Below are 21,224 nucleotides of genomic sequence, written 5' to 3'. Positions count from 1 at the left end.
GTTGTGTTTTTCAATGGTACTATATAATATACCATATAATTGTACAGAAAAACTTTTAAATAATTCTTAGTGGAGTGAAGTAGAAAAAAGGGACGTAAGGGACCCTCGAACATCGGCGGTGGATTTAAATGCTCTTAGAATTGCCGGCGACACTTAAAGGGTTAACAGCTCCAATCAGCTGCCGCCACTGGGTTTTGGCTGTCAGAAATTGCTGGCACCCACGCTGCTCAATCTCCCTGCACACACACCCTGAACATGCAGCATGTAATCTTATGTCCTGTGTCATTAAGGAGTTACAGAACTTATCATGAAAGTGGCCATTTTTCTTATTTTAACTTGCTATATTGATATTGGCCCCAAAAAATAATATAAGCATACTGTAAAGTCACATATTTAGCAAGAGAAACGGAAAGAAACTCAGATAACTAAATTATTGAGAAATATGCAATTACCAACAAAGTCTATTATGTTAATCAAGTTGTATTGATTTTTAGATATTTATTAATCAGCGATGTGCATAATATATTCCACATGAATATACTTAACTTTACCTCAAAACATGCTGCTAATTGTTAATAAATGTGTATTCTTAAAGCCCATGTCCATATGTTTGTATCTTCCTTCAAAATGTAAGTGTTCAGACATCTCAGCCCCTCGGGAGGGAAAGAAGAGCTGGAGGGGGGATAATTGAATGAAACATTTAGAGCAGTGAAACCGGTTATAGCTCCTCCCATCCATCCACCTCATTGTTATTGGTTGTCTACTAGAAAAGGTTTTGGAGATTACAATATGCAGATATGATATCATCACTGCTCCTCGGCAAGACGACCCAACAGTCATATCTCAGGGGTAGATTGTACCAGAGGCCGAGCGCCTCACAGAAGAACAATAGTTATGCAAATAGAAGGATGGAACAATGCCTCCACAGTACCGCCTATATGTCTTCTCACACCTTCTAGATACTCCCTAAGAGCTCTTTCACATGAGTGCTGTCCTCCCGGAGGATAGCCGCGTGCAAAGCTCTTGGCTATACTGCTCTATAGACAGTTCACATGATCTGAGGTGCGTGGAGATTGGTTCCTATTGAAGCGCTTTCAGTGCATGCCCACAGCGATTGTGTGAATGAGGCCTAAGAGAAACAATACTCTTTCTAACCAAAGTCCAAAAGGTTCAGACTCTGGCACAGAACCATTGTAGGTATAAAATCATCTCCCAGATGTTGGAATCTATTGGTGTTGTGATTCAGGAACTCCGTTTATTCTAAAAAGGCTTACAGATGTGAGTTAGCCGATAAAGGGCAGATCCCAATAAGTGGCTGTAGCAAGAACAAACCAGAGCAGGCAAATAAAAGCATGGTCCAGTGTACCTCCAAATGTAGTAAAATCACCGTCACTTTACAGCTTTAAGGCCCCTAATATAAAAACAATCTGTTCTCTGGAAGATACTCTTCACACCATGCGGTATTCAACAGATGCTGCATGTGCTGTGAACCTGCTGTATGCGAGGATCAGCTGGGCTCTGCAGTTCCAATATCAACTTGAAGCTTTGACTGCAATCCTATGCAGATCAGCTGCCCTGAAGATGTATAGAACATAAAGTCACCCTGTACAGACAATGTATCAGCAGAAAAGACCTGAAACTGAACCAAGAGTTTACCTCACTCTTGGAATTTTTAGGCCGCTTTCCCACTGGCGAGAAAAAACGCCCAATTCTTACACAATGCAAGAAAAAAATGCAGAATTATGAAACCAACGATTAAAAAAACTAAATTGCTGCATGTCCTATCTTTCTGTGTTTTGTTATGTTTCCCTATGGAACATCCTTTTTATCGCATTCCAAAGCACGAACTTGTTATTTTCGTTATTAATATCCTTCTCACAAGAAAATCATAACAAAACCACGCAAGAAAAACGTGATCGCCGGTCTGAAAGAGCCTTGACAGATCTGATCAATGCAGAGGAAGCTGGTCTGGCGATTTACGGGCGATTAGGGTATGTTTATTTTTAAGTTAATGAGTAGAGATGAGCAAACGTACTCGTCGGAGCTTGATGCTCGCTCGAGTATTAGGGTACTCGAGATGCTCGTTACTCGAGACGAGCACCACGCTGTACTCGAGTCAATTCCATTTCCTTCCCTGCATGTTTTGCACCATTTTCTGGCCAATAGACATGCAGGGAAGGCATTACAACTTCCTCCTGTGACGTGCCAGCCCTATCCCACCCCCCTGCAGTGAGTGGCTGGTGAGATCAAGTGACCGCCGAGTACTTAAAGTGGTCCTGCCCGCGGCTCGCCTCAGACACAGGGTGGCAGAGATTAGTGAGAGTGCTGTTCCTGCAATAGGGAGAGTGTTAGGCTACTGTTTGCGTCTGCAAGAACCCCAACGGTCCTTCTTAGGGCCACATCTTACCGTGTGAATTACTGTTGGGGCTGCTAGGAGCAGTTTTGCACCAATTTTTTTTTCATCTTGGGCTCTGCAGACTATTGCGTTCTCAGTCTGCAGCCAATTATACAGAGTATAGGGGCAGTACTGGTGAGGCAGGGACAGTGCTAGTGTAGAATCCTGTCAACAAGTACCCCAAAAAAGCTCCTGCTTAGGGCTACCTGTGACTGTGTGCATTACTGTTCTGGCTGTTGTGAGTTGTAGTGGCTCACTATTAGCCTGCTAGGCCTTGCTGCAGGCCAGCGTATAATTTTTTCGGCCTGCAGTGTGCGTTACAGTACTGCTGTCAGCCTCCAAGTGCAGGCCAATAATTGCCTAATTTTTTACACCGCTCTGTGCGTCCCGTCAACTTCCTGCACAGCGTACATCCACCGCCGCTGATAGAGGGAAAGACATATACACGCTATCTAGGCTGCTGTTTTTTAAAAAAAAACTGGAAAAAAAATCCTTCTTAGGGCTACCTGTGACCGTGTGCATTACTGTTCTGGCTGCTGTGAGTTGTAGTGGCTCACTATTAGCCAGCTAGGCCTTGCTGCAGGCCAGCATATAATTTTTGGGCCTACAGTGTGTGTAACAAAACCCTCTATCAGCCTCCAAGTGCAGGCTAATAATTGCCCAATTTTTTACACCGCTCTGTATCTGCTGTATTCGAAATACACCATGCTGAGGGGTAGGGGTAGGCTTAGAAGACGTGGCCGTGGACACAGGAGAGGACGCGGAGGTCCAAGTGAGGGTGTGGGCACAGGCCGAGTTCCTAGTCCAGGTGAATCGCAGCCGGCTGCTGTGGGATTAGGAGAGAGGCAAGTTTCTGGGGTCCCCAGCTTCATATCACAATTTTGGGGTCCACGAGGTAGACCTTTATTACAAAATGAGCAGTGTGAGCAGGTCCTGTCCTGGATAGCAGAAAATGCATCCAGCGATGTATCGACCACCCAGTCTTCTATGCCGTCCACTGCTGCAACTCTGAATCCTCTCGCTGCTGCTCCTCCTTCCTCCCAGCCTCCTCACTCCATGAAAATGACACATTCTGATGAGCAGGCAGACTCCGCGGTCCTCGGCCCCATCCAGCAATGTCTCTCAGCGCAGCGTCCAGCTGTCGCTAGCACAAGCGCAAATACGCCTCCACGCACCCACACACTCAAGCATTAAACGTGCACATTGCAAAATTGATCAGCCTGGAGATGCTGCCGTACAGGCTTGTGGAAACGGAGGCTTTCAAAAACATGATGGCGGTGGTGGTCCCACGCTACTCGGTCCCCAGTCACCACTATCTTTCCCGGTGTGCCGTCCCAGCCCTATACCAGCATGTCTCCCGCAACATAAATCGTGCCCTCACCAACGCGGTTACTGGGAGGGTCCACTTAACCATGGACACGTGGACAAGTACTGGCGGGCAGGGCCACTATATCTCCCTGATGGCACATTGGCTGGGACCGAATCAGAGCCTGGGGCCGCACACGTCCTACCCACACCCAGGATTGCGGGTCCTTCCTCGGTTCTGGTATCTGCGGCGGTCTGTCACCTCCTCTAAACCCTCCCCCTCCTCCTCCTCCAACAATGAAAACATTCTTGGCAAATGCTTTCGCTTTGGTCCATCTTGCGCCGGTCCAAGAATTTCACCTCTACCGGCACAATACGAATGCCCCCGGCCGTCCCTCTTAATCATGGCCACAGTTCCGAAAACCAACAAAATACAACCGGAGTCCTATTCCATTATTCCTAGCTGAAGCATTCAGCCAACCGGTAGAGCAATAGTGGAATACCAACTCCAACATGGGCGGAGTAGTGGGAGTCAGCCTCCCCAATTCTTTACCGAGGAGTGGGCCTGGATGGCAGACATCTTCCAGGTCCTCGGAAACTTTGAGGAGTCTACCCAGATGGTGAGCGGCGATGCTGCAATCATTAGCATCACCATTCCTCTGCTATGCCTGCTGAGAAGTTCGCTGCACAGCATAAAGGCTGACGCTTTGCGGTCGGAACAGGAGACGGGGGAAGAGAGTATGTCGCTTGATAGTCAGAGCACCCTCATGTCTATAACTCAGCGCGTTTTGGAGGAGGGGGAAGAGACAGCTGGGCCCACTGCAGAGGGTACCCATGCTGCTTGCCTCCCATCTGTTCAGCGTTTATGGCCTGTGGACGAGGAGGATCCGGAAAGTGATCTTCCTAGTGAGGACAGCGATGTGTTGGGTTCTGGTACCTTGGCACACATGGCTGACATGTTAGGCTGCCTTTCTCGTGACCCTCGCGTTAGCGGCATTCTGGCCACTACGGATTACTGGGTGTACACCCTTCTCGACCCACGGTACAAGGAGAACATTTCCACTCTCATTCCCGAAGAGGAAAGGGGTTCGAGAGTGATGCAATACCACAGGGCCCTGGTGGACAAACTGATGGTAAACTTCCCATCTGACAGCGCTAGTGGCAGAAGGCGCAGTTCTGAGGGCCAAGTAGCAGGGGAGGCGCAGAGATCAGGCAGCATGTTCAGCGCAGGCAGGGGAACACTCTCCAAGGCCCTTGCCAGCTTTATGGCTCCCCAGCAAGACTGTGTCACCACTCCCCAGTCAAGGCTGAGTCGGAGGGAACACTGTAAAAAGATAGTGAGGGAGTACGTAGCTGATCGTACCACCGTCCTCTGTGATGCCTCTGCTCCATACAACTATTGGGTGTCAAAGCTGGACACGTGGCACAAACTTGCGCTGTATGCCCTGCTGTGCTTGCTTGCCCTGCTGCTAGCGTCTTGTCAGAGAGGGTGTTTAGTGCAGCTGGGGGAATCATCATGGACAAGCGTACCTGCCTGCCAACTGCCAGTGCCGACAGGCTTACACTCATCAAGATGAACAAAGCCTGGATTTCCCCAGACTTCTCTTCTCCACCGGCGGAGAGCAGCGGAAACTAAAGATTCTTTTCGCTGCAACCGCAGATAAAAGCACTCTTCTCTATCACCGGAAAAACGGGGCATTTATCTTTGTCAATCTGTCTCTGAGATTAGTCCTCCTCCTGCTACTCCTCCTCCAGAAACAACATGTCATCGCGCTGAACTGCCAATTTATTCTGCGGCCCAAAAGGCTCATCTAGCAATGTTTTTACAATTTTTCAAAGTTTCAAAAGTATTGATACTTTATAACATGAACCAATTTTTTCAACAGGGCTGCCTCCAGGCTCTGTTACAAATTGAGCAACAGCGAGCTGTATCTTTCAAAATATATTTATTTGTCTCACCTGCCCTCTCGGTTGATAAATTTTTCAGAGGTACACTTGTACTCTTGGTACACTTATTTTTCGGGCCCACGCCTACACTCTTATCCAACTCATTTTTCCGGCCCTCGCCTACGCTCATGTTACCCCAATGTTTCAGAGGTTGGCCTATACTGCTACAAGATTGTTACTGGGGTCTGCCTATACTTCTGCCACGTAAATTTTACAGGGGTTTGCCTATACTGCTGCCACAAGGATGTTACTTGGGTATGCCTATACTGCTGCTCCATAAATGTTACAGGGGTCTGCCTATACTGCTGCCACTTAAATGTTACAGGGGTCTGCCTATACTTCTGCTACAAGAATGTTACTGGGGTCTGCCTATACTTCTGCCACGTAAATGTTACAGGGGTCTGCCTATACTGCTGCTACAAGAATGTTACTGGGGTCTGCCTATACTGCTGCCACTTAAATGTCACAGGGGTCTGCCTATACTTCTTCCACGTAAATGTTACAGGGGTCTGCCTATACTTCTACTACAAAAATGGTGCTGGGGTCTGCCTATACTGCTGCTACAGAACTGATACTGGGGTCTGCCTATACTGCTGCTACATAAATGTTACTGGGGTCTGCCTATACTTGTACAGAAATGGTAGTACTGGGGTCTGTCTTTACTTCTGCTATTGAAATGTTAGAGGGGTCTGCCTATACTACTGCAACCGAAATGTTACTGGGGTCTGCTTATACCTTTTCTACTGGAATGTTGCAGGAGTCTTTTTATACTATGGGTGCACACAGACTTCCCATCGTGGTGTTTTACCTATCTGTCCCCAAAACACTCACTGACTAGGGCATGAATTGTGGGCCGAGGCCAATATGTATTTTCTCTCGTGTTACCAGTTATCTGTGAAACTCGTTTGGGCCACTGAAGAGGAGCGTTACTGCCTTAATGAGACGTTCACAGCTGTACTAGTATCGGAGTTCGCTCTATTCCCACGATTGCTGAGGTTGTGGGCAGTGGCCTATGTCCTCGGCGTAGTGAAAGTCTGCCATGTTTGGGCACTGTAATTTCTTCATGTTTATTACTTTCTTTTGGTTCCTTCTGCCCGCCTATGCTGTGGGGGCACAAAGACTTCCCATCGCGGTGTTTGACCTGTCTGGCACAAAGACACTGACTGACTTGGGTAGGGGGCAGAGTGCAGATGGCTTTCCCCTTGTGGTGTCGATTGAGCTATGCCACACCTTGACAGAATGAATACTGTGTGGGCACATGGATTCCCCATTGCTTTGTAACTCATGCCCACGTTTGCAGCTCCTGACGGAGGTGGCACAGGATTGGAATGAAGATCGAACGTCAATTTCTCATTGCTTCTGTACAGCATTGTGGGCTATCGCCCCGCCCCTTTTAAAGAGGGTCGCTACCTGGCCCTGCCAACCCTCTGCAGTGTGTGCCTGCGGTTCCTCCTCATGGCAGACGCACTTATAAATAGACATGAGGGTGGTGTGGCACGAGGACAGCTGAAGGCTGCGCAGGGACACTCTGGTGTGCGCTGCGGACACCGGGTCATGCGTGGGGATAGATGGATAAGGAGGTGTAGGAAGCTACTTTGAGAGTGGTGGCATTTGCCAAAGATATCGGCACCTTTGTTTCCTCTGGAGAAAAGACTAAATGGATGTCGTTGAAGGTTGACCGACCCCTGACCATTCTTCTGGCATCATCTGTCTCACACACGCTCGGCAGAGTCCTGCATCCACTGAGCAGATAGACCTGGTCATGTGACCCCTTGTCTCCTCCCACACACTGATCACATGACGGTGACATCATCACAGGTCCTGTAAGCACAGAACAACCCCACGGCTCCTGTCCGGCTGCAGGTGGAGGTATGTGGGGGGTCAACAGCCCATAGTAACCAATCAAAGTGCAGCTCTCATGAGGAGCAGTTAGTGCTATAAGCTGCACTGTGATTGGCTGCTGTGGGCGACAGGGCAGATTTACTTTTAGGCGGTTTTTATAAATCACGTTATCTGTGATTTCTAGGATTACCAGAGAATTAAAGGGGTTGTCCCGCGGCAGCAAGTGGGGTTATACACTTCTGTATGGCCATATTAATGCACTTTGTAATGTACATTGTGCATTAATTATGAGCCATACAGAAGTTATTCACTTACCTGTTCCGTTGCTGGCGTCCCCATCTCCATGGTGCCGTCTAATTTCAGCGTCTAATCGCCCGATTAGACGCACTTGCGCATAAGGGTCTTCTCCCTTCTGGTCGGTCCGTCATCGCGTAGCTACGCCTGATTGGAGCTACGTGATGACGCGTAGAAGGGGGCGGAGCCAGAACGCCGCTCGTGCCCGGACCGACCAGAAGGGAGAAGACCCTTCTGCGGCAGTGCGTCTAATCGGGTGATTAGACGCTGAAATTAGACGGCACCATGGAGACGAGGACGCTAGCAACGGAACAGGTAAGTGAATAACTTCTGTATGGCTCATAATTAATGCACGATGTATATTACAAAGTGCATTAATATGGCCATACAGAAGTGCTTAACCCCACTTGCTGCCGCGAGACAACCCCTTTAAGAAGACCCGCACCAGATCCCGACACGTAAAAAACCGTCCTCGGCCGCGGCCAGGGGGGATTCCGCTGCGTGCTCCTGCATGCAGAATCTGACCCATGCGTGGACATGAGGGCTAATCGCTGCGGAACCCAAAATCAGACACCCGCCCTGGAATTGGCAAAGTAGATCTGTCTGCGCGCAAGCGGCCATAATCTGTACTTTGGCTGGTCCACAGAGCTCGCTGTCGGCTATGCGCGGTACAGAATTTTTAAAAAATCCCGCTTTTTCCGCGTCGTTGCTTGGAGATGACTGGGAATCTGCGACCTTTCCACTATGTCCATTGCGAAGCAGCTGCAGGTCAGACGGTTTTCATCGTTTTAGATCTGCGAAAAAATAGAGTATGCTGCGCTTTAATTTTTCCGTGAGCGAAAAATCGTAGCCGCTGCCCCTGGCGTGAGCGGAAAATCGTAGCCGCTGCCCCTGGCGTGAGCGGAAAATCGCAGTCGCTGCCCCTGGCGTGAGCGGACATGCGGGCGCACTATTGGATTGAATGTGTGCGGAATGCTGCAGATCATCCACTGATTTCAATGGGAGTGAAGCTGCCGCCAGCACTGCCTCCCCTGCCTGCTGCTGACAGTGGGCCGGATGGTCAGCTGATGGAAAGGGCCCTGAGTGGCGCCCCCCGTCCATACATCATCAGACTAAACGAGACAACCTCTTTAAATAGAAGAATGCTTACCTGCCACAAATGGGCACGGACCCTGAGGTGTGGGGAAAATCAGACATGGCCACTGCCTTCCTTATTAAAACTTAATCAAAGATTAAAATATTAACCCTTCAGTAACCAATGAATGCCTTCACCCCCGACTCTTAACCAAAAGGCAGCGATGAACCAGAAAGAAAAGGAGGAGGTTTTGTTTTGTTTTTTGTAGTGCTGAGTGAGCAGACCCCCGTCCCTGCACCCCGCTGTTATAGTCGGCCAGCAGGTCACATGGCTGCAGAGTGATCCCAATGACCGGCTGTTGCTGGGGAGATGAAATCTGACCCGCAGCAACAGAACCTGATAGGGCAGACATCTGACCAATCAGCTGGACCGTCTCCAAGGGATGAATTCTGCCCGGAGACAATCAATATCTGCCGCACACTATTTTGTTATCCACAACTTCTTCTGGGTGGAATTTGTATATTTTTTAATCTAATCTGAGTTTTGCCGTATATTGCCCTCTGACACAAGCATTCTTCACTCCCCATATTAGGTCGCAGTTGAGAATAACCCTCCCTTATCAGCTCTTCTGTACTGTGAACAACATTACAGGAATCCCAATTAATGTAATCGCACCGTTAGTATCTGTTGTGATACGATCTTCGATGATTTTCAGAAGAGCCGCCGCATGTTGCCCTGATTCTGTCCTTGTGCAGTTGGACTCACATATTTGTAGTTGGGCTCCATCTTTTTCCCTGCTGCCATAAAGCAGACGCCTCTAATCCTGCATTTATTAGATCTGCCGGTGCGCCCCTACTTATTACAGGTAGTCTGTCTATAATCACCCGCCATCAGTACAGTGCGCCCCTACTTATTACAGGTAGTCTGTCTATAATCACCCGCCATCAGTATGGGGCGCCCCTACTTATTACAGGTGGTCTGTCTATAATCACCGGCCATCAGTACGGGGCGCCCCTACTTATTACAGGTAGTCTGTCTATAATCACCGGCCATCAGTACGGGGCACCCCTACTTATTACAGGTGGTCTGTCTATAATCACCGGCCATCAGTACGGTGCGCCCCTACTTATTACAGGTAGTCTGTCTATAATCACCGGCCATCAGTACAGTGCGCCCCTACTTATTACAGGTAGTCTGTCTATAATCACCGGCCATCAGTACGGGGCGCCCCTACTTATTACAGGTGGTCTGTCTATAATCACCGGCCATCAGTACGGGGCGCCCCTACTTATTACAGGTAGTCTGTCTATAATCACCGGCCATCAGTACGGGGCACCCCTACTTATTACAGGTGGTCTGTCTATAATCACCGGCCATCAGTACGGTGCGCCCCTACTTATTACAGGTAGTCTGTCTATAATCACCCGCCATCAGTACAGTGCGCCCCTACTTATTACAGGTAGTCTGTCTATAATCACCAGCCATCAGTACGGTGCGCCCCTACTTATTACAGGTAGTCTGTCTATAATCACCCGCCATCAGTACAGTGCGCCCCTACTTATTACAGGTAGTCTGTCTATAATCACCCGCCATCAGTACAGTGCGCCCCTACTTATTACAGGTGGTCTGTCTATAATCACCCGCCATCAGTACGGTGCGCCCCTACTTATTACAGGTAGTCTGTTTATAATCACCCACCATCAGTACAGTGTGCCCCTACTTAATACAGGTAGTCTGTCTATAATCACCCGCCATCAGTACGGTGCGCCCCTACTTATTACAGGTGGTCTGTCTCCAATCACCCGCCATCAGTACGGGGCGCCCCTACTTATTACAGGTAGTCTGTCTATAATCACCCGCCATCAGTACAGTGCGCCCCTACTTATTACAGGTGGTCTGTCTATAATCACCCGCCATCAGTACAGTGCGCCCCTACTTATTACAGGTGGTCTGTCTATAATCACCCGCCATCAGTACAGTGCGCCCCTACTTATTACAGGTAGTCTGTCTATAATCGCCCGCCATCAGTATGGTGCGCCCCTACTTATTACAGGTAGTCTGTCTATAATCACCCGCCATCAGTACAGTGCGCCCCTACTTATTACAGGTAGTCTGTCTATAATCACCCGCCATCAGTACAGTGCGCCCCTACTTATTACAGGTGGTCTGTCTATAATCACCCGCCATCAGTACGGTGCGCCCCTACTTATTACAGGTAGTCTGTCTATAATCACCCGCCATCAGTACGGTGCGCCCCTACTTATTACAGGTAGTCTGTCTATAATCACCCGCCATCAGTACGGTGCGCCCCTACTTATTACAGGTAGTCTGTCTATAATCGCCCGCCATCAGTACGGTGCGCCCCTACTTATTACAGGTGGTCTGTCTATAATCACCCGCCATCAGTACAGTGCGCCCCTACTTATTACAGGTAGTCTGTCTATAATCACCCGCCATCAGTACGGGGCGCCCCTACTTATTACAGGTAGTCTGTCTATAATCACCCGCCATCAGTACGGTGCGCCCCTAATTATTACAGGTAGTCTGTATATAATCACCCACCATCAGTACGGTGCGCCCCTACTTATTACAGGTAGTCTGTCTGTAATCGCCCACCATCTGTACGGTGCGCCCCTACTTATTACAGGTAGTCTGTCTATAATCGCCCGCCATCAGTACAGTGCGCCCCTACTTATTACAGGTGGTCTGTCTATAATCACCAGCCATCAGTACGGTGCGCCCCTACTTATTACAGGTAGTCTGTCTATAATCACCCGCCATCAGAACGGTGCGCCCCTACTTATTACAGGTAGTCTGTCTATAATCACCAGCCATCAGTACAGTGCGCCCCTACTTATTACAGGTAGTCTGTCTATAATCACCCGCCATCAGTACAGTGCGCCCCTACTTATTACAGGTAGTCTGTCTGTAATCGCCCGCCATCAGTACGGTGCGCCCCTACTTATTACAGGTAGTCTGTCTGTAATCACCCGCCATCAGTACGGTGCGCCCCTACTTATTACAGGTAGTCTGTCTGTAATCGCCCGCCATCAGTCCCGCCATCCCTCCCGCGATACTTGTGTTGCCATTAATATCTTTCATGGTCAGATTTAGCGCCTCGATTGGTCTTTTATGGGACATTGTACATCCGTCCCGAACTAACAGCTTACATTCCATGTTGCTGACATGCACCGTTTAAACTCTACCTAAAGCATCTGCGGGTTTAACACCAGGCCAATTCTGTACAGGGTTTTTTTGAACTTGGCATTTCCATTGTTTCTTGGCACCTTAACCTAGAGAAATTTTTTGCAAAATCAAGTTAAAAAAATACACAGAGTGTGGTTTTTAGTGGTTTTGGTGGGGTGGATCCTCGGTCACAGAAATTATTAAGTACTAAGGGGTTAATACACAGACTATGATAACATATTGTGGCCAGAAGATGCTGTATATATCGCATGAGCAGCATAATATGGTGTCTGTAATTGCACATATTGAACAGCAGAGGGTGTATAATAAGATAACACATGTTTGAATTAAACACCAGCATAATAAAATGACTGCAGTTACACATAGTGACCAGCAGAGGGCGTAGAACAGATCAATGTTGAGAAGGCCGAACTTTTAAATTCCTATTTTGTATCTCCCAGAAAGTAGATGGAACATCAACTGATCTTCCCTGTGCTATTGGGGGAATAAAAGAATGCAGACTATCTAAAAGGAGAGAGATAGTGAGGGAACACTTAGCTAACTTAAATTAATTCAAGTCTCAAGGTGCAGATGAATTACATCCTAGGATACTAAAGGAAGAAGCGGAGGTAATTGCTGAACCATTTGTCATAATCTTTGAAAATTCCTGGAGAACAGGAAAAGTCCCAGAAGATTGGAAAAGGGCAAATGTTGTCCCTATTTACAAAAAAAGGGAATTAGGTGGATCCAGGAAATTACAGGCCTGTGAGCCTGACTTCTATACTGGGAAAGAGAGAAAATATTTTAAAAGATCTGGAAAAGCTTGAACAGTGCGCGGCGACTAGCAGAATGGTATTTCACAAGGAAAAATCCAAAGTCCTACATCTAGGCAAGAACAATTTAAAAAAAAAAGGACATACAGAATGGGAGGAATTGGGCTTCCTTAGTCAGACCTCATCTGGAATACTGTGTCAGGTTCTGGGTACACCACTTTAAAAAAAAACACATAGACAAACTGGAGCAACTTCAGAGAAGAGTTACCAAGATGGTAAGCGGTCTGCAAATCATGTCCAATGAGGAATGTTTAGCTTGCAGAAGAGAAGGCTGAGAGGAGACTTAATAGCGGTCTACGAATATCTGAAGGGCTGTCACAGTGCAGAGGGATCAGCCCTATTCTCATCTCCACAAGGACAGACTAGAAGCAATGGGATGAAACTGAAAGGGAGGAGACAGATTAGATATTAGACTGTGAGGGGGATCAATGAGTGGAACAGGTTACCACGGGAGGTGGGGAGTTCTCCTTCAATGGAAGTGTTCAAACAAAGGCTGGACAAATATCTGTCTGGGATGAATTAGTGAATCCTGCTCTGAGCAGGGGGTTGGACCCAATGACCCCAGAGGTCCCTTTCATCTCTACTATTCTAGGATTCTATGGTACAATAACAATTCTGCCTGAATTATTAGGACTAACATTTGCTACAACATCTTGAAGATGGATGTAATTCTCTGCTCTTAACTTAATCTGATTTATTGATATATCGCAGGTATTCGCTTTCAGCCATAACGTACATATCGACATAAACTGATCGGCCGGTTCTCTGCATCGTGGTGTCATATTAACAGGGTTTTCTCGTATCATCATGTTGTCGGCATAAAAATCCAAACAGGAGACCTACTGCTAAGGAAAGGCCTGTTACGGGGTTGGTTTGGGGTATGTCAGAGTGATAGCCTTTCTGCCCCTTGTTAAAAATAAGTGGATATTGTAATGCGTCCTAATATTTACATGTAGCAGGCACCCTGGGTAATCTGTCATCACGGGCCTGTAAAACGATATCACGGGCTGCAAGCTGTTCGCCTGCTAGCATGGCTGTGACTTCATCTATCAGTGGTGTGTTATATCGTCTCCTGTGTTCCCCACTTGGCGGACGGTCTGGGTGCATCACTAATTATAATTTCCCGGTATTCTGTCTAAAGCAGTTATGAAAGTGATAAGATGGTTATTTTCAGGAACATTCTTTGGATTTTTAGAACAGTATCTTTTTCAGCCCCTTGAATATTTTGACATCTGCGGTCGGCTTCATTGTTTTCATCCCCCATGAAATAAATCTGAGAGCAAAGAGACAATTCTATGGTAAAGTTGACCTTGGATTGTGAAAGTAGGTGAACAGGGCTGACGATTCGCTGAAAAATCTGCACCTAGCAGTGTTTTCAGCGAAACGGCCCAGCGCTGCCCGCTATCCTCTGCCACAGCTGTGGCAGAGGAGAACGATGTTCGCCCATTGAATTCAATGGAGCCGGCAATACAGCCGGCTCCATTGAAAGCAATGGGATGCCGGCAAGCGCTGGATGAATTTTCGGGGAAGGGCTTATGAATGGGTGAGTGAGAGCTACCTCTGATTGGTGAGGGCTGTGACCAATCAGAGGCAGCCCATTCAGCAGGCGGGGATTTTAAATCCCCGCCTGCTGAATACTACAGAGAGCAGTTCAGGAGAACTGCCGGCCGGCCGCGGCTGAACTCCGGCTGCAGAAAAAAGGTGAGTATACTTTTCGTTTTATTTTTACACATTTTCAGGATGGTTTTCAGGGAAGAGCTTATATTTTAAGTTCTTCCCCGAAAATTCATCCCGCGCTCGCCGGCAGCCCATTGCTTTCAATGGAGCCGGCTCTATTGTCGGCTCCATTGAATTCAATGGGAGAACATTGTTCTTCTCTGCTACAGTTGTGGCACAGCTGTGGCAGAGGAAAACAATCTTAGTATATGTTCTCAATGGGGTCGGCGCTGCTGCCGCCGGCCCCATTGAGCGCATATATAGAACACAACGATTCGCAGAATGTGGATAGGCGCGTTCTGCGAATCATTGTGTCCTATAATTTATCGCACATCCGCATAAAAAACGGACATGTGTCCGCTCCCATTGGGATGCATTGGGTCTATAGATCTGCAGATCGCAAGCGCGTCTGCAGATCGGACCAAAAAACGGTCGTGTGACCAAGGCCTCAATGTGTCTTTCATTCAAGTTTTAATCCCAGGAAACGCCGAGGATCCCTGCTATCTTAATAATCACATATGTGTGGCAGCCATGTCTGCCCTCTCGTGTCTGCCCGTTTGTGTAGGTATAACTTATGATGTGCACCCCCATTACCCTCCGCCTCGTGGCACGGAGGTGTGTCTGCATATCACCAATAAATCTGTCTTGTCGCGCTCCCTAGAGAACTCTATAAATGTTCAGGATACAACCTAGCCGATGTCCTTCCTCAAGATGCAGCGATCTCCCTGCCAAACTACATCAAAACTGCTTCAGCCGTGAAAAGGGAACAGACAGACGGACAGTTACTGCTCATTATAATATCAGCATGGAGATGGAGATCTTGTTGAGGATTCCCCAGGAGCTTCATGCTGCACATTGGAAGGACCAAGACCCGCAATAGAAATATGAAATTCCCATAAGTGATGCCCGCTGTGCCGTCTCTCTGCAGCGTCGGGGAGAGTTATTAACATTTCAGCCGGTTTTCGGACTGTATTACGCTGGGAATTTCCCACCTGTAATTCTGCAGCTCATAGTCTGCAGGTTATTCACTGCGCTGAAAGAATAGGGATTCCCGGAGCGACCGTGGTGGGGGGATGGATAGAACTTGTCCTCTGCCCCTTGTGATCCCAGGTGAGAGGATTTGGGAGGTCACCGAGCTCTAGATATACTGCTTTATACTGACATCACTGTTGTAACCTGTGACTGACCGTAGCGATCATGTGAAGATGCTTTCACCTCCAACATGGAGGAACTGACTTCACAAACTATTCACCTCCTGTTCCATCCCGTATAAAGAGAGAACACAACATCTACACTTTATTGTCTCCTCACACGTTTTCCCTTATTATCTCCAGTAATTGTATTATAATAGGGGATTGTGTATGATGCTACATTGTCTCGTCTTCTTCCCATTCAGGATCCTCGGCTGATATCTTGTATATCAGATAATTATCCTGATTGACCCGACAAGGATGGAGAGGAAACGGGACAAGATGGCGGAGAGTATATTCACCCTCACCCTAGAGATACTCTTCCAGCTTACAGGAGAGGTGAGAGATTCTGGGGATGACGTCACGTTCCATCAGTCTTATCTCTGTCAGTCTCCGGTCACATCTACGGCAGAGGATTTACTGCAGATTAGGTCATAAATGCTGGAAAATAATAGAGCCGGCTGGGCAGTTTTGCTGGTAAAATGACAGATACCCAACAGATCTATTATAAGGCAATGGGGCCCTTGGGTGCTGCTGATGTCGGCCATATAATAGATCCAACACTCTGCCAATGTTGTTTTTTGTGTTTAAATGAGTAGGACAAAGAAATTGATGAACACAGATGTGAACAGAATCTTAGTAACAGATGGATATAATTGGAGACATGAAGGACTCTGGGAATGTCTGCAGTGATATTTATGGATGTTTCTCCCCATAAACAGGATTACACGGTAGTGAAGAAGACTTCTAGTGATGGCTGTCAGGCCCCGGTGTCTGATGGATGGGGAAGACCCCTGAGCCCAATCACAGGGCCTCCACCTCACCCCCTGATACTGGAGGAGATCAATGAGCAGAAGATCCTAGAACTCGCCAACAAGATGATTGAGCTGCTGACTGGAGAGGTGACGCTGCTGGGAATGCTGGGACATTATACAGTAACGCTATGGTGGTATAACGTGTCTGGGTGATGACGGTATCATTGTGTTGTCAGGTTCCTATAAGGTGTCAGGACGTCACTGTCTATTTCTCCATGGAGGAGTGGGAGTATTTAGAAGGACACAAGGATCTGTACAAGGATGTCATGATGGAGGACCACCAGCCCGCCTCATCACCAGGTAATAGACAGGACTAAATACCTTACAACTTGTGAATCAGGATAAAGGTCTGATCCGTATTGATGCTACAGAGACCCCTTTGAGGGGGAATCAGCAATGTAAGGAAGATTTCACATGGCCAAGAAACTTTCAAAAGATTTTTGCATTGTGAGACGCATAAATCTCTCACAAATATAGAATCAGTATGATAAAGTTGGAAGGGACCTCAAAATTCATCGGGTCCAGTCGCCTGCTCACTGCAGGACAATGATACAAAATACATGTTCATCTAGCCTCTGTTTGAACACTTCCATTGAAGGAAAACTCCCCACCTCCTGTGGTAACCTGTTCCACTCACTGATCACCCTCACTGTCTAATATCCAATCTGTGTCTCCTCCCTTTCAGTTTCATCCCATTGCTTCTAGTCTTTCCTTGTACAGATGAGAATAGGGCTGATCCCTCTGCAGTGTGACAGCCCTTCAGATATTTGTACACAGCTATTAAGCATCCTCTCAGCCTTCTCTTCTGCAAGCTAAACATTCCCAGATCCTTTAACCGTTCCTCATAGGACATGATTTGCAGACCGCTCACCATTCTGGTAACTCTTCTCTGAAGTTGCTCCAGTTTGTCTGTCTTTTTTTAAATCATACTTCAAATGAGGTCTGACTTGGAAGAGTAGAGAGTCGTAATGACCTCACGTGATCTAGACTCTGTGCTTCTCTTAATACATCCCAGAATTCTCTTTTTCATTTTATTTGCCCAGATATAGGATCTTGCATGTCTCCTTGTTAAAAACCTTTCTGTTACTCGCTGCCCACTGTTCAAGCTTTTCTAGATCTTTTCGAATACTCTTCTTCTCTAGCGTTAGCTATACCTTCTAGCTTTGTGTTGGTGGCAAATTTGATCATTTTCCCCTCAATTCCCTCCACCAGATCAATGTTGAACAATGCTGGGCCCAGGACAGAGCCTTGTCGGTGATTCTGTTAGGCTAGTATTACTTGTTTGTTACAAACCCATGCTGGCTCTCGTTAATTACTACATTCTCATCCAAGTTCCTGCATATTTGCTATTTAATAATTTGTTTAAAGCTCTTTTCCTACACTACACTATATGTAAAAAACAAACATCCATACTCACCTACCGCCGGCGTTTCGGTACTCGCGATGGTCTGTGGTGCTGCTGCAGGCTGCCGTGTTTTCCTCCATGCCGAGAAAGCATTTCTTCCTGGAAGCAGGGTTTGAATACCCCGCCTCCAGGAAGCTACTACTCTTAATTAGTTAATCCAGCGCCGCGTCAGCCAATAAAAGCCAGTGCTGGATTAACCAATCACAGCCATTCAATGACATCATTGAATGGCTGTGAATGGTTACCCAGCGCCTGCTTTTATTGGTTGATGTGGCGCTGGATTAACCGATCAGAGCAGTAGCTTCCTGGAGGCGGGGTATTCAAACCCCGCTTCCAGGAAGAAATGCTCTGTCGGCGAAGAACCACGCAGCAGCCTTCAGCAGTGCTGCAAATCATCATGAGGACCGGAATGCCTGTGGTAGGTGAGTATGGATGATTGTTTTTTTACATGTAGTGTAGTGTAGTTACGGCTTATTTTTGGGGAGGTCCAGAACGCATATTGGCGTTCCAATTCATTTCAATGGGTTACATTGATTTGAGATACGAGTGTTTTGGCATAAGAGCTCTGTCACAGAACGGATAAAACTCATGACCCACTCATAACCCAAGGCACCACTGTATACTTGAAATAAAAGGAAGGAGCTCTCCCCAAAAAAAGTTTTATTTTTCTATGTGTCCAATTGACAAAGTGCATATTAATGTTTTTAATGTAGTAAAGAGCAGCTTTATTCCTAAGATGTCTATTCTATTTCAGTCTCCCATTGTGCCCATGTGACTAGCCAAGTCCTACAGTGCTTGCTGCCTGGACTGCAGCTGTTTTCTCCATTTAGTCCCATGGGAGCCACACAATGAGTCATATAGGAATGAATAGATTAAATGACCTCCAGTCTGCAGTAGGATTTGGCTAGTCACAATATTTAATGATAAAAAGCTTACACAGAGTGCTCCTTAATGGTTGTATGACTAAAAAAATATATAAAATCTGTTTTATTTTTGGCAGATGACGACACCAGAAGTTCAGAGGGACATCTGACATCAACAGATTTTAAATTACATGTTCATGATATCCTACAAGATACATATGAAGAACCTGCCCTTATCCAAGATATATCCTCAACACTTAAGAACAAAGATCTATCATCTGATCCTTCTAAGCAGAGCCTATATTTTTATTCATCACAGCAAAATAAAATTCACAGTAGCAGTGTTGAACAACGAAGATATCCCACAGAGAAGAAGCCTTTTTCATGTTCAGTATGTGGAAAAGGTTTTACCCAGAAATCAAATCTTTATAGACATAAGAGAATTCACACAGGAGAGAGGCAATTTTTGTGTTCTGACTGTGGGAAAGGTTTTAACCAGAAATCTTATCTTGTAGCACATCAGAGAACTCACACAGGGAAGAAGCCATATTTATGCTCTGAATGTGGGAAAGATTTTAGCCAGAAATCATATCTTGTAGTACATCAGAGAACTCACACAGGGGAAAAGCCATATTTATGTTCTGAATGTGGGAAATGTTTTAGAGAGAAATCAGTTCTTCTTAAACACAAAAGAATTCACACTGGGGAGAAACAATATTCATGTTCAAAATGTGGGAAAGGGTTTAACCAGACATCACATCTTGTTAAACACCAGAGAATTCACACAGAGGAGAGGCCATATTCATGTTCAGAATGTGGGAAATGTTTTTCTCAGAAATCAAATCTTGTTGACCATCAAAAAGAGCACAACGGAGAGAAGCGATATTCATGTTCTGAATGTGGGAAAGGTTTTAACCAGAAATCATACCTTGTAGCTCATCAGAAAACTCACTCAGGGAAGAAGCCATATTCATGTTCTGAATGTGGAAAAGATTTTAGCCAGAAATCATATCTTGTAGTACATCAGAGACATCACACAGGGGAGAAGCCATATTCATGTTCTGAATGTGGGAAATGTTTTAGAGAGAAACCAGTTCTTGTTAAACACAAAAGAATTCATACCGGGGAGAAACCATATTCATGTTCAAAATGTGGGAAAGGGTTTAACCAGAAGTCACATCTTTTTAAACACCAGATAACTCACACAGGGGAGAGGCCATATTCATGATCTGAATGTATGAAATGTTTTACAGACAAATCTGTTCTTTTTAAAACACAAAAGAATTCACACAGGGGATAAACCACATTAAAGTTCAGAATGTGGGAAAGGTTTTAACCAGGAATAACATCTTGCAGAACATCAGAGAAATCACAAAGGGGAAAAAACATATTCAAGTCCAGAATGTGGGAAATGTTTTTCCTAGAAATCAAATTTTGTTGATAATCAAACAGAGCACAACTGAGATAAGCCATTTTCATGTTCAGAATGTGGAAAATGTCTTACTCTGAAGTCTTCAGAATGTGGGAAAAGTGTTAAGCAAACTTCTAATGTACTGAAAAACTCAGGACGAGTTGTATTTTTCCATGGTAGTATAAAATGTACTGAAAAACTTTTACAAAATTATTAACGGAATAAAATAGAAAAAAAAAATCTAAATTCTGCTATCTTTGGGTGCGTCTTGTTTGTATGACATACACACTGCAACAAAAATGACAATTTTATTCCGTGGGTCAGATTGATTACTACTAGAGATGAGCAAGCGTACTCAGTAAGGACAGTTAGTCGAGCGAGTATCGTACTTACCAAGTACCTGCCTGCTCGCCTGCAAAGATTTGGCTGCTGGTGGTGAGCAGGAGGGAAGGGGGGGGGGGGAGACCTCTCCCCCCCCCCCCCCCTTCCCGCTCCCTCCTGCAACACAGTACATACGACTTTTTCATCGCTTTTTATTACATTTTTTCTTGGAGATGGGGCGACCAAGAAAGTGCATTTCTGGCGTTCATTACTTTTTTCTCTGACTACGTTCATCATACGGAGTAACTGATGCGTTACTTTGATAGATTGGACTTTTACAGACGCAGCGATTCCAAATATGTATTTTTGCTTCATTATTTAGATTCTTTTATTATACCATGCCAAAAGTAATTATTTTTTTTTACTTTTCTTACTTTTTTCAATAATAAGTAAAACTTTAGTAATCTTATTTTTACTTTTTTTTCTTAGTCCCTAGAGCGGACTTGTGATACTTTGTTCGCTCCTGCAGTATGATATAATGCCGTAGCATTACATCATACTGTGATCAGGCAAGCAATCTATCAAGCCACCCCATAGGCATGGCTTGATAGGCATTCTGCCATGAC

The 21,224-nt window shown here is 46.2% G+C and overlaps 1 pseudogene; it reads left to right on the top strand.

Annotated features, from left to right (window-relative positions):
- The window catches only part of LOC136626752 (zinc finger protein 850-like), a 95,853-nt pseudogene extending 75,355 nt beyond the window's left edge, over nucleotides 1-20,498 (top strand).
- Nucleotides 20,499-21,224: the final 726 nt, after the last annotated feature.

Source organism: Eleutherodactylus coqui, chromosome 4, assembly GCF_035609145.1.
Source record: "Eleutherodactylus coqui strain aEleCoq1 chromosome 4, aEleCoq1.hap1, whole genome shotgun sequence".
NCBI lineage: Eukaryota > Metazoa > Chordata > Amphibia > Anura > Eleutherodactylidae > Eleutherodactylus > Eleutherodactylus coqui.
Note: the sequence above shows the minus strand (reverse complement) of the source record. Positions and strands in the feature narration are given on the sequence as shown.